Source organism: Micrasema longulum, unplaced genomic scaffold (assembly GCF_059751315.1).
Source record: "Micrasema longulum isolate JH-2025_06_02 unplaced genomic scaffold, ASM5975131v1 h1tg000886l, whole genome shotgun sequence".
NCBI classification, from domain to species: Eukaryota; Metazoa; Arthropoda; class Insecta; order Trichoptera; family Brachycentridae; genus Micrasema; species Micrasema longulum.
Window position 1 is genome coordinate 462,165 of NW_028278077.1, and position 23,339 is coordinate 485,503.

General features: G+C 31.9%; 1 long non-coding RNA gene across 1 annotated transcript; it reads right to left on the reverse strand.

Moving 5' to 3' along the window:
- Positions 1 to 11,102: 11,102 nt before the first annotated feature.
- On the reverse strand, positions 11,103 to 18,783 carry LOC148278404 (uncharacterized). Its single transcript, XR_015823212.1, has 2 exons — positions 18,309 to 18,783; positions 11,103 to 11,268 (listed from the first exon to the last, which is right to left on the reverse strand). It is a non-coding gene; the product is annotated as an uncharacterized LOC148278404 (long non-coding RNA).
- Between the last annotated feature and the right edge of the window lie 4,556 nt (positions 18,784 to 23,339).

Here is a 23,339-nt window from a genome sequence, read left to right on the forward strand (position 1 = left end):
AAGAGTTTATATAATTTTAAATACAAGTACATGAGAAAGAAAAATAAAAACATGAGATATATAAAGAAAAAACATAAAACAATAATACATTCATACTAATTAAGATTTAATGTTGTTTTTACACGTTTTCAAAAAAATTCTTTAGATTAACTTTAAATTTATTTATTGACATATTATTTTTAATAGTTTTTAGTTCATTGGAAAGATTATGATTATTTTTTACACCTTTGAAGACTAAGCTATTTTAACCATGACTTGTATGGAATTTAGGAATTTAGGAATTTTAATATTATGTTGGTATTTGAGTGACCTATTCATCTCAAATTCTTTTGTTTTTTCTTCTTTTTAAATTTTTATAGCAGAATTTATTTTACAATGTTCTAGTATGTCCAAATGCTTGCAAACTCGCTGGATTTCCTCCCTAGGGAGTTATTCATATTTACATTCCCTCTCTGTTGAAATAAATGTAAATGTTGTCATCTAGTTTAAACATTTGGATCGCTTTGTCTTTTATAGTACAATATTTTTTTATTTATTTATTCTCAAACTATTAACAATATTTTATTTTAAAAAAAATAATCTACAACCATTCTATCGCTTATCAAATATTAAAATGATAAAATATTTTATTATCAGCTTCGTATAATATTATTTGTTCTTATCAACGATAATCTTTGAACATAATATTTCAATTTCAATTTATTTTAATATGTCTTATCTTATATAAAAGTATTTTAATGATTAATGTGCATTTAAAATGATTAGATTGTTTTTTGAATATACAATGTTATTTAATAAAATCAGTATATGTCTTTAGTGGTTCCAGATAAAAACCGTTGGCATTTAATACAAAAGATGTATTTCACAAAGTATAAAACATAAAAATTACATTCCCAAGAGTTACAACAACTCAATTCTAGCTTAGAAAAATATATATTTCAGAAAAATTTAAATCATGTATTAAAAACGTCAAAGAAATAAGTCACGTCTTACAACACTTTTAACCTTTAATACTAAAATAATTTTAATAATTATTATTATAATTATAACACAACGATATATGAAGCGGTGGTTTGACTTTTTCAGGAATGAAGTAATAAAAAAAGGAACACAGCAAACTCCGGTGACAACTGTCACCAAGCGGAGACGATATGGTTGGCTTGGCCATGTACTGCGGATGCCTCCTGAGAGCCTTAACCACGCTTGCCTATTTAACAAGGCATCAAGTTCTCGACGTCCTGGACGTCCACTGCTGACTGTTCGTCGGTAGTTCATGTCAGAACTACGGGATGCGAATCTGACTTAGGATGCACAGGAGTTGGCAGCCGACAGGGATGCCTGGAGAATCTTCGTGGACACCGTATATTTTTTAAATTAATTTATTCATATTTTTTTCATTGTAAACTATAATTCATAATAAAAATAATGTGACCTCACTGGGGTTACCCGTCGAGGACACTTGACCATGTACTTTTTTAAAAATATTTTTACATTTGAGAATAAACAAAGAAGACTAACTTAATAAACAGAGATAATTAACCAAATGTTTATGTTTATAATTAATTTATGTACATCTATTGTGTACATCATTTTTATGTTCCAACTAGGGAGTGGACATAGATTGATGATGATATATGAGCCGAAAATCTTTTTTTACACAAACAAAATAAATATATGAAACGCTCTCAAGAATAGAGGAAGTGGTAGATATATAAATAAGGGAGATATGGTCGTATTATCACAGTATAAGCAGACGATGCAACCATAGTTTAGTTTTTGAAGTTTTAGTTTAGATATTAGCAAATACCCCCTTAAAAAAGTTTAGTTTAAAAAAGAAATTTATATGAAACACTCGCTGATTTTTCGTCACCACCTAAAAACCCATAAAAGCACCAAGTTTTATCTGCCGTCTTCGGACGTGCAACTAAAAAATATAAAAAATAATTTTGGAAAACGTATAATGTAAGGAAACGTGTACAAAATGATCCTATGAAGTAAAACAATCCCTTTGGGTTTTAGCGAAGATTCTAATGCTACATATTGTTTAATTCTCTAAACATTTGCATAACAACGTTTTAAACATTTGACAATAAAGGCGGAGAGACGCGAACATAATTTTCACCTGTCTGATCTAAAGAAAGTCATTTTAAAACATCATATAAAGTTTTAATACAGGACATTATTTATACTGCACATACAATATTACAAAAAAATACCTATCTCCTTCATTATTCATATATCAGTTTATTTATATTTTAGCTTTTTTTATTTATAAATCATATAACATAAAGTATTTTACAAGTTTAATACGTTGAATGACATTTTCAGGAGTTACAACAACTCAATTCGGGACAAAAATAAGATTTACATTTAGAAAATAACACATATTGAGAACAACAAAGAAACAAAGCAAGTTTAGCACCTTTATAACCCAACAATATATACACAAGCATATAGCACAACAATATATACGTTTAAAACCTTTTTTTGCACAAGCAGAATAAATATATTAAAAAAAAACGCTGATAAGAATTTAAAAAAAGTTATTAATCTACTAAGGGAGATAAGGTCGTTAACATCATATGCCATGCAGTTGTTTTTTTAGTAACCATAACTCCTGAATGATCCTATGAAATGATCCTCAAGGGATCATTTTGTACAAGCGGTAGGGCAAAATGATCCTTTGGTAGGGTTTTGCTAAAACCGATATAGAAATAAATTGTTGAATAGTTACATAATTTGTTAAATTGTGGTAGATAGAAAAATAATTACACTTTTCAAAACTAGTCAAATTATTAAAAAATTGATTTTTTTTGTGTATTAAATATCAATTCTCCCTTAGAGGCATTATTTTAGAAACGTTTCCCTTACTAACACAAGAAATTTCCTTTTGATACTTCCAGTTTTGGGGTGCGGAAAACGGGACATTCATACTTTTTTTCGTGACATCAAAATACATATTTGTAAAATTGTCACATTAATATATTCACAATAAGTATTATAATATGCCATTGTCAGTCAAAAACCAATGTCTCTATTGTTTTATTCTCATATTAATTGTCAAGAAATTAGTATGGATTTACACTAGAATATTGCAAAGTCCCTGGACTGGTACTTAAAGCGAAGGACTGATCAACTGATCATCTTACCTTCATGTAACAAAAATGATCAATATACACTGCGATTGGTGTACCAATGCAGTGTACCTCGATGCACCATTAGGTGCGGAAAGGGAATGATGATGATGATTAAATGTTTTATTAGGATTGACTGCATATACCGTTAAACATTTAAATTATTTTTATTTACTATGAGTGAATCAAATATCTATATAAGGCCATTTCAAGATTCCTTTTTAGATTGCTAACCACAACGTCGATTCACTCTATGTTTTTGTAGTTAACAGATCAATGACCTTTAACAGTAAACAATATTATTAAATTAAAGTTATTACAAAAATAACACCATTTTCACACCGCCCGATGATGCATAGAGAACTGCATAAGAACTCTGACTGAATCTTTTTTTTAAATAAATATTTTCTTATGATTTACCCAAATGTTTCAATTCTAGGGTCTTGAACGAGGTGTAAATAACTCAATATGAGAAAATGGGAATCAATTTGAAATAGAGTGGAGTTCGAACATCAGATTCCTGATCCGTGAGTCCACAACACTAGTCATGGGACAGTAACCTGATTCATAATAATTTTAATAAAATAATTCAATCAACAAATTACAACAGGGATGGAGAATACCTTAAATAAGGGAATATGGAATTCAAGGCATTTACAGGTCTTATAACCTGTCATTGGCTGGTTTAAGTGGCCACTTTACACACCGTGTAACATTCACCATTTTGCCTATGTTTGAACATCCATATTTCTTCAATTCTTCCATCTGTTGATTTTAGTGAAGTCAAAGAGCTGAAACCTTTATTGTTGTGAAGAATGACCCCCGAGGGGGTGAAATCCAGTCTTTTGTCTATGAACATTTCGACACACTCAAATATTGTAATTAAATCAATATTTGTTTTTAACCACATTTTTTTTTCCTCTGACCGGTTTCAAAGCAATCAAGCTTCTTCTTCAAGGTAACAAATTTATTTTTTCCTATTTTATTTTTATCATGTTTACTAAATACTACACGTGGAGCCAATAAATCGAGTCTTTTCTTTTCTTAAAAGGGTGGTAGTTTGAAAAATTATCAAGACAAAGTCCATAAATATAATTAATCTGGAATATACCAATCAAATTGTAATGCAATCTACACTGGAAAAACTTAAAGAAACTTTTATATTAGCGTAAAAAAAGCACTTGCGGACTTAAATAAAGACAATTTTATTGAATTCACAAACCATCTGATAGAAAATAATCATAACTTCAATAAAGACACTGGATTAAAAGGACTTCATGTTGAAAATAAAATATTAAAATTAGACAACTTAGAAATCTTAGAAATGAAAAAAGAGTTATCATAATAAGAAAAAAATAATAAATAACCTTATAAACAATATTTATATTAGTCCACTCCTGTCTAGTTTCGAAAATAATCATATCAAATTACCACCTTTTTAGGAAAAAAAAAGACTCGAGGCTCCACGTGTAGTATTTAGTGAACATGATAAAAATAAAATAGGAAAGAATTCATTAGCTACGTAAACCTTGACGAAGAAGCTTGTTTGCTTTGAAACCGGTCAGCAGAAAAAAAAAATATTTTTCGTTAAAAACAAAGTTGTTTTATTTCTTTTATTATATTCAATAACCACAAAGTAATTTTTTACAAGTTTTTCACGAGTTAATTTTTTTTTTTTCAAAACTCCATAATAATTTTGTTTAACATTTTGTCAATCTTTGTTATACTTAATAATTTCTTGACATTGGAGATGCTGCCTTCGGCAAAAAGACAGCGTTTCGATAAAAATCACACAATGAGTTAAATATAAGATAATGTTCTACGAATAATTTCAAAGCTTTGATATAAAGCCAAAAGCAGTAAATAAATATTTTAGTTCGAAAAACGATATTATGTTTTTGTTAAGTTTTTATGTTTTTTAAGCAAATACACAGTATCTTGAGATTAATTAATTTTCAATTTTCTGTTTATATTTGTTACATTTTTATAACATAATATATCACTTTATTTATACAAATTAAAAAATCCCACATAGGCATGGCCCGTGCGTGGGGATAAACTAAATTTAGAATACATTATGAAGTATATGGTTTAGAGGCATCCATCTTAAAATCTCTCATAATTTTACTGCAAATACAATGGAGAATAATATTTCAGTGCCCTTCATCATACTCATCAGAACAGTTGTTCCAATACATGAAGGTGCTGGATATGAGACAACTGTACCTAAAAGAAGCACTAACACACTTCTGGTCGAACAAGAAGGAGAGATCTCAGCAAAATGTTCGTACAAGGTTTTCCCAGAGCACGATTTATGTCAGACAGAGACATCTCTCATTTATCGCACCGAGAGTATTCAATATTTTGGAAGAGCGCATTAAGCTCTCAAGAACAAAAACTATTTTCAAGAAAGGATTTAAGGACTGGATTTTCCTTAGTGGGAGGGATTTGAGTGGGAAACTCCCTGATGATTTTTCGAATGTGAATTTACTTTTTACCAGATTGATGTTCCATATATTTGTTTTCATATTATTATTATTTTTGTTATGTTTCTGATCCTATAAAATATTTGTGATGTGTTAACTTATTGCTCGTCTTAACTTAACATATGACTTTTAGTCTCATGGAGTTGGGACTTATATCTCAAATAATGTGTAATAAACTGCCTTTTTTAAATAGCAACAAAAAAAATGCCCAGATATGCGGTCTAAATTATACTCAAATGATTCATAAAATCAAATTTTTATGAAAACTGGCCAAAACCTGGCAGAATAATAATTACTACTTGTAAAAAGACCAAAGTTAAACATTTCACTAAAAAACTGTCAAAGCACGTCTTTGAATATATTTGCAGAGATTCAAATTGAACGTAGTGCAAAAATTTTAGCTCGCACAATGAGGAGGCATTTTAAAAAATCTTGGTTATGGGTTTACAAAACAATAAAAAATCCTTGGCTCCCTGAGGTCAACAAGAAAAAACGGCTAAACTAGCCACGAGAGCACCAAAACTGGACAGCAGATGACTTAGCGAAAACTCTTTGGCCGGGTGAAACGAATGTCGAAGTAAATATATTGGAGAAAAATAATTTATATGAAAATAATTTTTAATATATTTTACCTGTTTTTTTCTCTAAAAAGGTATCTGTCGGTTTAAAATTATATAACCAACCTTATTAATTGGCCTGCCCAGTCACCTGATTTAGATCCAATTAATCATTTACAGTCAATATTAAAAAAAAAAAACAATGGCCTTAAAAATACAACATCAAAACCGAAATAAAGAATACGTATTTGAAGAATACACCCAAATAAAGAAATGGTGGCTATTCGAGTGGTTTCTTTCGGCCTCCTGCCGATCGCATCATTCCATGTGGTTCCGCCCTCTCTTACGTCATGACTGGTACCGCAGCGAAATCTCTTGAGCTGTGAGTGTCATTTACTTCGGATGCTTGTTATACAAGCAAAGAAATTCTGCACATCAGACGAGGACGACCAAGGAAGACGTGGCATGATCAGATAAACCAAAATCTTAAGTCTGGTCATGTCAAAAGCAGACAGAACCGAAGGGCATGTATGACAAGATGTATGAATGTGGAAGAGGCTAGGAGTGTATGCCAGGATAGACGTGTGTGGCGGTTCATTCTCTCTGCCTACCCTTACGGGGAAATGGCGTGATGGTAGTAGTAGTAGTAGTAGTAGTAGTAGTAGTAGTAGTAGTAGTAGTAGTAGTAGTAGTAGTAGTAGTAAATAAATCAGTATTTATAAACAATTGTTACTTTTTTTTCAATCCCAATATAAAAAAATCTAACTTGTCTTTTTGCCTAGTATGTATGGCCAAGGTTGTTTATATCTATATGTTATATGTACCTAAAATATGCAAACCATACCTTTTATTTAAATTGTCTTTTTTTCTGTTAAATTCCTAATTTTTATCATTCAAAGTTTGTGAATGTTTTTGTCTGTAAGTAGAAAACTACGAATTGTGATATAGTGGCTATCCAATATATATTTTTTTCTGAAAAGCTGTTGTTGTCCTTAAATTAAATGAAAATTCAAAAATTGTGAAAGGGAAGAAAGGAGAGGAAATGAGGAAAGTTCAAGTAAGAAATATGAAATATTTCCCAAGCTTGATTATTAATAACTGATTTCCCATTTTATTCCACAAACATTTACATACGTTGTAAAAATGATTCATTCATTTTAAAAGAATTTGTTGAAAAACATTGATTCAGATGTTAAACTTGGTTTACGTCGGTACCTACTGCTAAACAAGACAAGGCTGGTACGAATTCCAAAACATTTTCATACTTGTATTGACAAAGCTTTATTATCTTAATAATATCATCACCATCATACCCTTACCCGTACCCGATGATGCATAGGGCACTGCATTGGTACTCCAATTGCGGATTTTTGTTACGTACTTTACATTTATGTACTAAAGTACAGTAGTAGTAGTAGTAGTACTAAAGAACAAAGTAGATGTCAGTCTAGAGCCCCGATTATAATAGGAAGTAACAGAATTAGCTTCAATTGTTTATAAAGTAAAATCAAATATTCTGTACGAAAATGTGTATATTTTAAAGAAAATTTAAAGTGTGTCGGTCTGAAATATTTAATTTTTTATACAGCATGCTTTATAGACAACAATATTTTAGTTTGTCCAAATTTTCATAGGCAAGGACTGGATTCAACTCCCTAGGAAGCTGTTAACATTAACATATTAAAACAGAGATGAATAAAATTTAAGAGAAGGTAATACATAATTTTAGGCATCTACAGGGCTTATGACCTGTCATTGGATGGTTTAAAGAGGCTACTTTACACACTGTGTAACATTCACCATTATGTCCATATTTGCACATCTATATTCCTGCAATTCTTTCATTTGTTGATGTTTTTGAAGTTAAAGATGAATCTCACCCGCATAAATAAAGGTTTCAGCTCTTTAAAATCAAAAACATAAACAGATGAAAGAATTGCAGGAATATAGATGTTCAAATATTAACAGAATGGTAAATGTTCACGTTAAGCTTCTCCAGTATGAAGACGTTTGCTCTTCTGTCTGTCCATGGGATTCTCGGCATTTGACGCCAACACTACATCTCGAAGGCATTTATTATCTCCTGCTCGCGTGCTTTAACTGTCCTCGTATCTGCGCCATATAAGAATATTGCAAAGACAAGCATACGCACTACCCATATTTAAGTTTCCTTAGAGATGCCCCGATCTTGCTAAATTTTGGTCAGAGTTATGGCTTTTATTTTCAAATAGGATGCGTCTTTCAATTTCTGTAATGTAAGCACCACCCGCAAGAAATAATAAACCTAAATAAATAAAGTCTTGCAATCTTTCGGGGTCTTGGAGTCTATTAGCTGGTTGTAGGATATTTAACTCTGTCAACGATCTTGAGTTTCGATTTATTTCCAGCCCAAATGTGCGACTTTTTCCTCATACCAGAGACAATACATTTGCCATTTCCTGCTCGTCTTCAGCATGGAGTCGGGTATCATCTGCAAATCTGAGGTTGTTGATTAGGCAACCACCAATTTTAGGTCCTCCTTTCTAGCCTTCTAGTGCTTTTTTCACTATGTGCTCCCTGAACAAATTGAACAAAGAGGAAGACGGTAATAATAATTAAATTACTACTAAAAAGAGGTTGTAGTTTTACCTCGAGTTGTTTGTATTAAAGCGAGATGCTCACTTTACCTCGGGTGATTGGTATTAAATTAGTACTACGTGAAATTCTTAGCGTACCTCGGGTAATAAATATCAAGTTCGTACTAAAGTTAGGTTAGGTTAAGTTCAGTAAGGTTTTTTTCAAATTTTTTATATGGGAGTTGCTTTATTATTTACCTTGTTTATAATAAACAAGGTTTATATTTCAAAAAGTGGATTTTTCTGCAATTAAATATCTTAAAATTTATCTTAACCATTGGGATCAGGAGGGATATATTAATGTGGGCTAATCAGGAACTTCTCAGCATTTGCTCACGTGGAGAGGAAACCACTTAAAACTCTTCAGGAGAAGCCGGCCTGTTGGCAGCAGTCAACAGGCCTTCCGTTCCACTAGAAGAGTGTTCGGCATTTTGTTCCCTACTTTGGTTTATTTTACCAATTTCCTGCGCTATATTTATCATGTATGATACTACCTACAGTAGTATCATACATGTTCAGTAAGGTTGGAAGTGAGGTGAGGGTCTCTGACCCAAAAAATTACGAATCAACCAATATTTTTTTTTATCATCATCATTCCTTTTCTGCACTGATGGATGGGGCACTGCATTTCTACACCAACCAAAACGTGTCTTCATTATTTTTGTTACATTTATGTTTAGCTTTAGCTAAGATGATCATATTCCTCTGGTGCCTGTCCGTAGACTATGAAATATTCTAGGGTAAAATCGTATTTTTGAATAAATATTTTATGTCAACCATGTCGGGAATTGAGCCGAGACCACTTGAATGGTAGGCAAACAGGCTGATGATATCTATAAAAAATGCATTATACGCTTCCGAAAATTCAACGTCAACATCATAAAACTTTTATTGATTTAAGTATTCCACTTTTATTTTTTTTAAATTACCAGTGACCGGGTTTTGCCGTGACCGACATCGTCAGACTGGTAGGAGACTAAACAAATTTTTATGTTATATACAAGAGCAACAGGAGTTGTAAATTATGATTTTATATAATTATGAAAAAAAAAAGAGTTTAAATTAAAATAATTTTAATATAAAGTAATAAAGACTCTAAAATTCCAAGTTTATCTAATTTTTTACCTTGAATTTGTATTTTCATCAAAAACATGATTTGACTCAATTAAGTTTGCAATTCCTTTACACATGCAACAAATGTCAAAAATCAGATGAACTTGAAATTTTAGAAATAAACCGCTTAAAGAATTGCCCCGATAAAATAATATTAAACTATAAAGTAACACACGTTCATTCCCCATTATTGTAACCATTAAAAAACAAACAATGAAACTACTCGATAAAAATTAACTGCCGGGATTTTTTGCTTTCAGAGAATAACTTAATAACCCCCAGGCCCAGGGACATAGCTATCGATGGAACTACCAACCAGCGGCCCCTTTTATAGTTTTAATAAAATTTAAATACATGTAATTCAAATACATTTTCATTAGAAAACATTATAAAACTATGAAAGTTTCACCGGTTTTAATTATTTATATACAAACAAAACTTAAATCCATACAATTGTTATTACTTTACAAATCTACATGTATTTATAATTTTCTCAAACTGAACGGTTTGGGTAGGTAGGAAGAAATTGTCTTAAGGCAATATGCCCGCCCGTATATGTATATATATTGTATATGTATATAAAGTGTCAAATAAATAAAATACTTTATACTTAGATTGTTTAAATTAGAACTAATTTATTTTCATTGTTATATTTTATTTGTTATTATTTTTTTTTTAAGAGAAATACTCGTGTTCTTATTATTTACTCAAATATTAAAAATTTTGGACAATTTCCTAAAATTCGTAAATAACTAATCGAGTTGTAGTAAATTGGGATTTGAACCTTGGACCTTTGGCCCAAGAGTCCATTATACTACCAGAGTCAGTCACGACGAAACCCGGTCACTGGTAAAAATTTATAAATAAAAGTGGAATAATATAATTAATCATTAATAAATATAATTAAAATGCAGTTCCACAAAGAAATGTTAGTAGAAAAACTCAACCTTTATTTAAATTGAAGTTAGTTGTAACGGAGAGGGAAAACATTTTTGAGAAAGTAATACGGGAGTCTACGCATTTATAGAGCGTATGACTAGTCATGAACTGTTTTTGAGAAGGGAATATGAAAGTCTAGGCATCTGCAGGGCTTATGACCTGTCATTGGCTTTGTTTATAGTTTATTAATGTTTGTGTGCATGTATGTGTAAATTACGTTTTTAAGGAAAAAATGCATTAAAAAAAAAAACGAAGGCATCATTTTAAGTATTATTTTATTTTTTAATGCAAAACATGTTAACAATAAATAACTTCGATCATAAAATAATCTTACATCTACATTATAAATAAAACTTTGGAATTATTATTTAATATAAAAAATAAAAAATCTTCGTTTGGCAATCCTTGTCTCTGGCTCCATTTTCTGAAACAAAAAATAATTAATATAAATACATTGTTCGATCGTATAATGTTTTCCTTTGAATTTTTTTTTTCCCTTTTGATCAAGGAATACTTTTTAAGAATTAATATTTGCTTTTTATAACAATCACACCATCTGGCCCACTAGCAACGAAAATAAAACACCACATGGAGCCGATTGCTTTTAAAATGAATAATGCCGAAACCGGCCACTCCAAAACGCCACATGTCCTATGTGAAGCATAATATGTCAACGCCCGTCAACGGTATCCTATTAAAGAAAAATAGTCCTTCAGAATTATTGTTCGAAATGCTTGTTTCCAAATAGAGAATCTTCAAATAATATATGTAATCTGCAAGCTTGTTTCAGTATTAAAAAACCTGACTGGGTTAAAGATGTAAAATATGGTGTCCTTTTTTGAATGGAGGAATAAGCTGAAATAATCGGCTAGTTTCATCGTTCACTAAGAACTGGCTGGGCCCTGCACACACTTCATAGATTTTTTTTATAAAAAGATTTTAACGGTGGTCGTGATTTATAATGAATAACAATTATTTTTTTTATTTTCCCTTAAACATGGTTACTATAATACATTATTATCGAAAGTCTAATACAATGGTAAGCTGTGCATGATCGCTTATTTGAACGATTCGCCCCTGCTGGGCGACCTCTCTCTATATTAATTTGAAGCGATGTGCGCTATGTGGTGGGCAAGCTGTTCGATTCAAGCATACTTTGTTATTAAAAAAATCTAAATAATTATGGCGATGTGTGACATTTCAATTGGGATTTGAATGTGAATAAAGAAGGGGATTCCATTCATCTCTATCCAAAAATTATTGATCTCCGTCTGCGTTTGTCGAAAAGAATCTTAACGCTGCAAATAACGATCTCAAGAGGTTTTAGCAAGCTGTTATGTAAAATACCTCGCTGCTAACCGGATGCTGTTGGCAGGTATTTTATATAATTTCTTATCAAATAACATCCGTTATTACGTGATACAAAATAAGATTTGAACAGGTGCCTAGGTGAAATAATCGGAGAAAAATCACGTGCAATTAATTTGTCAGTAATTTGTCGCATAAAATGACGAGATTGTTCTTTGAATTTTATATTTGAAGCATTAATTTTGTAATTATTCATTAAAATAAAATAAATAAAAACATTTAAATTGTTGCGAGTGGGAAAACATTTATGAAAAATTAATATGGAGGTCTAGGCATTTACAGGCTTATGACCTGTCATTAGTTATAACATTCACTACTCTGCCTATGTTTTAACTTCCTTAAAATCTGAAATTTTTTCCTTAAAATCTTTTCAAGCGTTGCCCAGCAGGTTAATGGTTCAGCCGGATGAATCTCACTCACATAATAATAGTTTCAGATGGAAGAGCTAGAGAAATGTGGATGTTCAAACATAAACAGAATGGTTAATGTTACGCAGGGTGTAAAATGGCCATTTAAACCAGCCAATGACAGGTCATAAGCTCTGTCTAGACTTCCATATTACCTTAGCAAAAATGTTTTCCTTCTATGTTGCAAAAAATTAAATCTAAATAACTCCCGAAGGAGGAAATCCAGCATGTCTACAAATATTTGGACATACTAAAAACATTGTTTGATAAAATCAACTTGTTTTTAAATACCATTTTTTCGTTTTTTCTACCGACCGGTTTTAAGGCTATTTAAGCTTCTTTATGAAAGTATACTTAACTAATGAATTCTATCCAATATTATTTTTTCAAGGCTTACTAAATATTACATATTGATTTCTTTTAATCCACTCGTGTGTATTTTTAAAGATCGTATCCATCTCACGTTACACTTCTCATCCTTACAGGACAAAAATACTTTATTTGCTTTATTAGCTCTAAATGTAGCTCTAAATGTAATATTTAGTAAACAATGATAATATAAAATAGGAAAGAATTCATTAGTTAAGGAAACCTTTATAAAGAATCTTGTATAGCTTTGATACCGGTCTGTAGAAAAGTGAAGAATAGGTATTTAAAAACAAAGTTTTTATCTCTGTTATTATTATTATTATTATTTAATTTTTTTTAAAGAAAACTATGGTATTCACAAAATGCTTAGTTTAGTCTTTTAACAAATAAAAATCATGAAAAATAAACTTCTTCAATTGTCAAAAAATACCATAAACCGAATCACTTTGACAGGCGCCGTGGCGCAGTTGGTTAGACGGTCAACTGTGAAACTGGCGTTCCGGAATCTATTCACGCCAGCTGCAAGAAAAAAATCGAAGAAATTATTATTTTCTCATGTGGTCTGGGTACTGTGGTGTATTTTTCACTACCTCCTTTCATATTCCCTCTATCCCACCTGCTGATAGGCCCCAAAATAGAGGCTTAGCGGGTCATTCCTTTATGAAAAATAATAAGTAATATATACATTAAAACTTTATTACGTTTTTTAATCATGATAATGACCGTTTTGACCGAAACACAAGCATTATAAAATCATTTAAAATCATCACGGACGGACGCGGACGTCAAGAATTGTTAGAATAACAAATCGTTACGTGAAGAGACCCATTTAGTTTAATTGTCCCAAAATTTAGCTCGCCAGAGTCACAATGTCGCGTTTAGAATAAACCGCTTACTGTAATGACCTTATAAGAATCAATTTCAAGGCAAAACTCTACGTTTTTTGAGTACAAATTATTTATCGGTTGGGGAAGCATTGTGACCAAATTATTGAAATGTCATTTTCAAAACATCGCGCAGAAAAACATTGTTTGGCTAGTTCTTTACGGTAGATTCATTCAAATAAGAAAAAAATAATCATTGTTTGTTTTTCCACACCCAGTTGTGCATAAGAGACTAGGTTTGATTAATGCATTACAAATTACAACAAATAATCCAAGGTGAACTGCGATTTTATTATTTATGAATTTAAATAATGACTGTTGTTACTGATTGTATTTTATACATTATTTTATGAGACGGGCGTTTTAGTTATTGAAAAGCAATAACAGTTACCGTTAATTAATTAAACTGTATCGTGAGACGGTTTCTAAAATAACAATTTAGAACAGCTTGGGCAATTTTTAAATTCAACAATGTTCTAGTGTGTCCAAATGCTTGCAGACTGGCTAGTTTTCCTCCCTAGGAAGTTATTCATATTTATACTTATTGCGACACAGAGGGAAAACATTTTTGAGAAGAAAATATGGAAGTCAAGGCATTTACATGACCTTTGATTGGCTGGTTTAAGTGGCCACTTTACACACTGTGTGACATTCACCATTCTACCCATGTTTGAACAACCACATTTCCTCAACTCTTCCATCTGTTGACTTTTGTGAAATAAAGGAGCTGAAACCTTTATTATGCGGGTGTGATTCGTTCGGCTGAACCAAATCACCTACTAGGCAACGCCTGAAAACAAATTTTTATACTTCTTCTTTTACCAGGTAGTTAATTCAACAATGTTCGAGGATGTCCAAATGCTTGCAGACTGGCTGGATTTCCTCCCTAGCTAGTTATTCGTATTTAAACTTATTGCTGAATCTTGTTGGATGAATCTCACCCGCAAAATAAAGGTTTCAGCTCCTTTACTTCACAAAAGTCAACAGATGGAAGAGTTGAGGAAATGTGGATGTTCAAACATGGGCAGAATGGTGAATGTTACACAGTGTGTGAATTGGCCACTTAAACCAGCCAATACCCTGTATATGCCTAGACTTCCATATTCCGTTCTCAAAAATGTTTTCCGTCTCTGTTGCAATAAGTTTTAATTTTTAAATTGTTCACATAAATAAATTTTACTGCTACTTGTAACAGAGAACTAGTCAGGATAGCGGGTTCTCAAATAATAGAGCAGAGTTCATAAAACCGTTTTGTTAAATAAACCCTATTTTATTGGGGGTATTCCCGACCCTGGTGTATGGGAGCAAGTATGGACTTTTGGAAAAACAAGGATGAAAGTAGGCCCAATGCTGTCGAAATGCAATCTCTCAGGCGATAGATGCACAAATGTTGAGATCCGTAAATTATGTAAGGCTGAGATTAGCATCGTCGACAAAATCAAGAAAGGAGCTCAGCGCTGGTTTGGACATGTAGAGTGAATGGACAGCGAAAGAACGACTAAGAATATTTACAGTGCAAATGTTGATGGACGCAGAAATAGAGGAAGACCGAGAAAGACATGGCCTGACTTAATCCAACAATTACTCAAAAAGTCGGAATAATCGGCGCGCGTGCATGATAGGATGAATGTATGAATGTAGAGGAAGCGAGATCTGTGTGCAAAGATGGAGTAATGTGGCGTACTATCTTCTCTGCCTACCCTTACGGAGAAACGGCGTGATGGTTTGTTATTGTTGTTGTTGTATTTTCAGTCTCATTTTTCGGAAGATCTGAAGCTTTTTTCTCAATTGCCTTAATTTAATCGTTTGTCCAATTATCCGGATTTCTGCATTTCCGGATGACGTCTGGCACACATTAATCCGGTTATTTTTTTAACTGCGCTATTTCTAATTTGTTATTCCTGTTAATCTATAGTCCTTAAAATATAGCTTGATTAGAATGACAGCTGTCAAACTAATTTCATTAGTGATGGGAAATTACTGGTCACTGATCAAATCGATTTTATCAGTTATTTCATGCAATCATGAAACTCTGTTTCCGAAAATTAAAATAAAAAACGAAAAAACAAGCCTGTTGTAATATGTTCAACACTATTATTCAACAAAAAATGAGACTTTTCTACTTTTTTCGTGAACAACATCAAATGAATCATTTTTTTATTCAAACAATTTACATTGATGAATTAGTCCATTGTAAGAACGTCGTTAATAATGAGGTTTATTTTAGTTTTCTTTTAGTTTTAACGCTGATTTTATATATTAATGTTGATTTATGTTTCAAGCATTGTATAAAAAAATTAATTAACACGCCAGATACAAATGATTTTTCATGTGTCAATATAAATAACTCCTCTGACATTATTCTATTGAAGTTACATTTTAAGGACTATAGTTTCTTTATCAAATGAATTTTCGCAATTTTCGATGAGACATGTCTAGATTATACTACACTTAACGTTTAATTTTAATTGACTTATGATTAAACTTTTTTTTAATATCTTAATTAATAGAAATGTTATAAACCGACCGACATTTCGGCTTCAGTTTCAGCCGATAAAACGAGTTTCGGCCGTGGTTTCTGATTACGTTTGGCTGTACTCGGATGCATCTTATGGCTTGTGACTAAGTTCTTGTGAGTTCTAAGATCTTACATATTCTCATAAGGGAACTTTAAAGTTTACAAATATAAGTTCATATAGCGTACATTGAAGAATTATTAAATATTCGTTATATGTATATGTATAAAATATTATTTCCATTTGTAAATACTCACTACAAACTACAAACTTGAAAATATCTTTTTTTACTTAAATTTTAATTTTTAAACAACTTTCATTTAGTTTTTCTTTTTCCTTCTCTTTTTTATACTTTCATAATTAACCTTACATATAATTGCTTTGTAATATGGAAACTTCACTGGTCCATTAGAATTAAGTCTAATTGTGTAAAATATCAAACTTTGTTAACTGTACTGTATGTTTCCTAAATAAAAGTTTTTTTTTTTTTTTTAAATGTATAACTTAACAATGAATCAAAATGCGCTTAAAATAAACAAATTAACTCATTAAATTAATGTGTTTAATTTCATTTTGTATTTTATTTAACACTTATTTTAATAAACTCGTAAGGTTCAACAATTAAAACGCCTAATTTTGGGCGTTTTGAAGTGACTTTTAACTTATTTTATTAAATTTCGGTTACAGTTTTGGCCAAAATTAGAACAGAAGCCAAATTCAATTTCGGTTTCGACTGCAAAATCTTGTTTCAGTCGACCTCTAATAAATGTATCAATAAATTTTATTGTTCAAAATTATATTTCAAAATATATATTTAACTTTGAATTATGTATCCTTACCTCTGTTCTGTATAAATACATTTAACTTTTTAATAAATATACCAGTCTCGAAGATGTCGCGAAAGCGATGAAACCGGTCACTGGATATTCCAAATTTGTGGATTAAAGTATCACTCGTGTTTTATTTATATAATAAATTACAATGAACTTCCATCAAGAATTTTCACTTACAAACTTAAATGTTTTCAAAATATATATAATGAAAATAAAGGACGAGTGATACTTTAACCCACAAATTTCAAATATCCAGTGACCGGTTTCATCGCTTTCGCGACATCACCTCCTTACCTCTGTTTTGTATAAATACATTGAATTTCATAATAAATGTACCAGTCTCAAAGATATCGCGAAAGAGATGAAACCGGCCACTGAATATTTCAAATTCCAAAAGTGGATTAAAATATCCCTCGTCTTCCATTTCTAAAATAAATTACAGTGAACTTCCATCAATAATTATCACTTAAACTTTAATTTAAAAAAATGTTCATGATATTTATTTTATTTAATGATTTTATGTTTGTTCTTAAGACGTTATAGTCTGAATTTTGTCTAAGGGAAGAGACCATTGCAGGAGACTGCTGCGAGATATTGCATAGATTTATATACTATTAAGCGTGTTGTCCAGATGCCCTTTAAAATAAATGTATCTTCGTGTAATAATATTTTTAAAAAATTCTAATATTTAATTATGTACGTGCTTCCACTTTCCATTATGTTGTATCCCAACTCAACACGGGGCCCTTGTCCTCACAGAGCTTGAGATACGTTTTATTACATTTTTTGTAATATGTATGTATTTGTATGAATCAAATAACTAACTAAATGAAGCATAAATAAATAATTTCTATTTGGCTGTGCAAAAATTAAGATTTTTTAAAACTGATATTTATTTCTTGATTTTATTAAATCCAACAACATTAAAGTACACAAATTATTATTATTTTCAGTACAATTCACACAAAAAATTATTAATAAATTTTTCGTGGACCTAACCCTTCAAATGGCCACATGCATAGGTACGCTCCGCCATACAGTAGTATTGAAAATATAAATGATATATATTATTTGTGTTTGTACTTACAGAATTCTTTAATTCACAATCCACAACTTCAATGTCTTTTTAGTCTGCATTTATTACAGTTTTTCCATAAATAACTGTAAAAATTATTGACGTTTTGATAACTTCTGAATTTTGCTAGAATCTTGTAATTTTAATACTCGGAAGATCCAATTTAGGGGAAGCGCAGTTTTCGTGAGCGTGTTTTTTCGTAAACCAGTATGAAAACATCAAAAAAGAAATTTTCAGTATGAGCATGGAGAAAAACACAAAAATAAACGCCATTTTTCACTTGGAAAATAACACTTTTGTTGAAAAAACAAACAAATTATCTCCGGAAATTGAAGAAATTATTATATTACCGTCGCGTCGTTACGGTTGTGTGTTTATTTCTTGCGTGTTAACAATTTGAAGTTTAAAGAAGTAATGTTGGACCTTCTGTGTATACTCGTATTGGTTGTCATTTTAAATTCTCAATAACGATGTTCGTTCCGTTCCGTCTCGCGGTTCTCAACTTTAGCGAATGATTCTCATATTCAAAAGCAGCCAATACAATCAAATATATTGTTTAATTTATGTGCAAAAGTTTTTTTTTACTGTGGATGTTTTTTTTTATTATTGTGAAATCATTTAGTTTATTTTTTACGTACTCCAAAAGTTGCAACAAACTCATTTTAGGACAGAAAAAAAGTTCCATATAGGTATGATAATAATACAGTATTGCGTTATAATATGTACATTTATCTATCTATCTCTACACTATAAACATACACTGCCATCTATTCTGCTCTCCTAAGAGAGAATGTGTCTCTAAAGACATTCTGGATATTGACACTCTCAGAAGTGTGTACTTTGCTATGTTTCAATCCACGGCAACCTATGGAATAGCTGGCTGGAGGGGTTGCGCGGTATCCATTTACAAGCCGCTCATAATTTCACAGAAATTATTATTGAGAATAATGTTCCGGCGCCCTCCAACATACCCGTCGGAACAGCTGTTCCAATACATGAAGGTGCTGGATATGAGACATCTGTATCTAAAAGAAGCACTTACACACTTCTGGTCAAACAATAAGCAGAGGTCTCAGCAAAATGTCCGTACGAGGTTTTCCCAGAGCATGAATTATGTCATACCCAAAACCCGAACGACTTTTGCTCAGAGACATCTCTCATTTATCGCACCGAGCGTGTTCAATATTTTGGAAGAACGTATTAAGCTCTCGAAGACAACAATTATTTTCAAGAAAGGAGTTAAGGACTGGATTTTCCTTAGTGGGTGGGATTTGAGGGAAACGCCCTGATGATTTTCCGAATGCTTGAGTTTACTGTTTACCATATTGATGTGCCATATATGTGTTATTTTTAATATTTTTTAAAAATTATTTTCTATTTTCTTATCCTACATTTGTGGTGATATACTCATGTGTCTGTGCCATATAATTGCTCATCCCATCTCAACACAGGACTTTTAGTCGCATGGAGTTGGGACTTATTGTCTCAAATAATGAACAATTAACTTATGTATGTAAATAAATAAATACTATGTATACAAATAAGAGCGGGAATATTTCCTTAAAGCAATTTTTTCGTACCTACCTAAATTCTTTGAGAAAATTAACAGTACATGAACATTTAACATATTTTGAGGAATTATACTGAATCTTAAAATTTTATACAGTGTTAAAAACGAAAATTAACCAAAAAAATGAATTAACACTATACTATGAAGAGAGGAGAGGAGATGGGAAAAAATAAGAAAAAGAACAACTCCAATATTTAGATAGTGACATTTCAATCTTGATTTATATTTAAATAAAGAAGAGGCGTCTCTAACATTAGTGGGTAGATTATTCCACAATCGAGCAGCTACAACTGTGAAAGAGGAGGCAAGAAAGTTAGAGTGGTTAAGAGCATTAAAATTGTTTTCTCGTTACTAGAACGAAGAGATGGTCCATGTTGTGATAGAAGTTGGAAGAACTCTTAGTTGGAAAGTTAAGTATAAAATTCAACGAAATGAAAGCAAAACATAATATTATTCATTTGCATATAGCAAGATAATATCATCATCATCATTCCGTGTTCGCTCCCTAGTTGGAGCTTATTGTATCCACGAAGATTTCCTATCTCTGAAAGCTGCCAGCTTATGTGCATCCTCCCAAGTCAGGTTTGCATCCTGTAGTTTTGTGGGGTTCATTCATAGTCTATGATCGATGACACACGCGTGCTAAATAATTTCATCTGAAATTATAAGGCGACGACTGATGAAGCAACTCAGCGTTTTCAATTGAATACAATTCATTACATTCTGTGAACGTCCTGTAGAACATTACCATTGTCCCTACGGTGGTGATATGAAGAACAAAGGAACGTGGCCTATAAAGAGACCACAGGGCGCAGTAAACGCCCAGTCAGGCCAACAGTCCAGTAAAGTTCAGTCAGTCAGTCACTCAGTTCCAGCGTGTGGTTCAAGTGCAGTATCTTCGACCCATCATCGTCGCTATGCTCGCTCTACACAACCAAGTGCTACATCTTATTCGTCATGTAATAAACAGCTACCTCGCTTCTTTTTTTAATCTCTAACTCTAGTAGGAGTTCCAACCCTCAACCTTCAAATCGTACGGTTCTGACATGAACTACCGACACACAGTCGACAGTGGACGTCCAGGACGTTGAGAACCTGATGCCTTGAAAAGTAGGCGTTTGTTGCGTCTGTTCTGTTATTACCTCAAAATTCTTCTGAGGCACCTTTTCTTGAACTCGGAATTTCACTCTTTTGGGCCCTTGTAAGGTCTCACGATCCGCATCCGTAGAGGAGAATTGGTTTATTACAAACGCCTTACTAGCGGCATTTGGTTTTCTCTCAGTAAATACGTGGTTTATACTGTTGAATACTTTCTAATGCTTTCAAACGTTTGGCATCTGTTATGTGATCAACTCTTAATGAATGTGTATGTTCATTTCGAGTCTGACATGAATCCTTATAGAGTAATGCTTTCAGTTTTTTATCCTCAAACTTTTTCGCAACGCCTGAGCGTTCATCATCTTAGACATCAAAATTATTATCTTCAAAGCGTCAAAATCAATATATTCATGCTGTTTCCGACAAAAAATGGTTGCCGTAGGTCTGCACAAGAGTTCTGTGTTGTTCTGCTGCAGATTTAAATAAAACGTAATGCTAAAAAGTTCCCTGCAAATACTCTTTTTCGGCACTATTGTTTAAAATTCAGCGGAATAACATGAACTATCCATTCAAGCCTAATAATGGTGAAGCTTCACGATGGAGTGAGCTGTAGTATTGCCGGATGTAAAAAGGCTAAGATAAAACCAAACAGTGAGAACGTATTCAAATCCCTATTAGATGTATATGATATGAAACTGTTTATTTATTTACTTTTCAATTAATTACGGGAGTGACTAAACGTAAATACAAAAAAAACACAAAAAAAAATTAAATAATAAAAAAATGGTTGTGGTAAACCAAATGAAGCACATATTTATTTATTTATTTATTTAACTTTTTGTACATAATGATTATTTGTACATTGGCGGGCTTATTGCCAAATGGCAATTTCTTCCAACCAACCAATAAAATAAAAGTTTAATTTTTATAATTCAAGTTACAGTACATATTCAATAGAAAAAAAAGATTAAAAATTTAAATATATATAAAAATAGAAATAAACGTATTTGTTTAAAAATTACCTTAAATCGAAACTATTACTCAATGGGAAAAAGGAAAAAAGAGGAAAGAGGAAAGAGGAAAAAGGAAAGGAGGAGAGATTAAGGAAGAGAAAGGAGATGTTTCTTCAGACGTGATTTAAACAGAGATAATGTAGTAACATCTTTGATGGTGGATGGGAGATGATTCCACAGTCGAGCCGCATGGACACTATATGAGTTAGAGAAGAAAGAGGAATTGTGTATGGGTATTAAGAGAGTGCCTTGAGAATGAGAACGAAGAGGTAAACCATGAACTGATAAGCGTTGAAATTTTTCACACAGGTATATAGGAGCGTTAGGACTATGAAGTACATTGAACAGAAGTGAGAGGGAGTGATAGTCTCTCCGCTGTCTAATTTTGAGCCATTTCAGTTGCCTACGATAATCAGAAATGTGGTCATATTTCCTAAGACCAAAAATGTACCTTATGCATGTATTCTGAAGTCGTTCAAGTTTATCGAGTTGCTCACAGCTTAAATCAGTCATGGAAACATCAGCGTAATCTAGAATGGGTAGTAGTAATGCTTGTACAAGAGTGCATTGATTGAGTGCATATTGATATGTTTCGTGAAGGTACGGTGATCAGTTTTACACTTACCAGGTGTAATGAAAATTTGTAGTTTGAACGAAATTCAAAATCAATATTTCACGTTCACCTTCCGGAATCGAAACCATGATCTCAAGAATGGTAGTCGAATGCATCAACCACTACACAACGAGGCGGACTTTTCTTCACTCAAATTTATTATTCAGGTTTTTTACCTGAGAGCAGCCATCGAGTGACACACTCGTCCAGGGTTCTAGTTCTACTTTACACTCAAAAATCTATCTGCTTTAAAATTAAAAGAAAGAAATATGACTGAGAATACCTTAAATTGGCTGGTTTCAGTGGCCACTTTACACTCTGTGTAGCACTCACCATTTTGCCTATGTTTAAACATCCATTTTTTTTATTCTTCTTGGACCAGTTGATTTAATTACAATATTTGAGTTTGTCCAAATGTTTGTAAACAAAGAAAGTCCTTTGGACAAACTTAAATATTGAAATAATTATTTAGAAAAAAATGTTGAAAAGGAATGTTTAAAATTTAAGTGAAATTTTACTGACATAATAGCGATTATGAAAAAAAAAGTTCGCCTTGCGGTATAGTGGTTGACGCGTTTGCCAATCTTGGTTAAGGTCTTGAGCTGGATTCTCGTCATGGTTGGCATGAAATATTTATTTCAAACGTGGTTTTTCACTGCAATTTTTCACTCTCCCTGGAGAGGCATATAAACCGTAAGCTGATCACCTTTGCTTCGTGTAATGGAAGATCTACATTTGCTACATTTAAT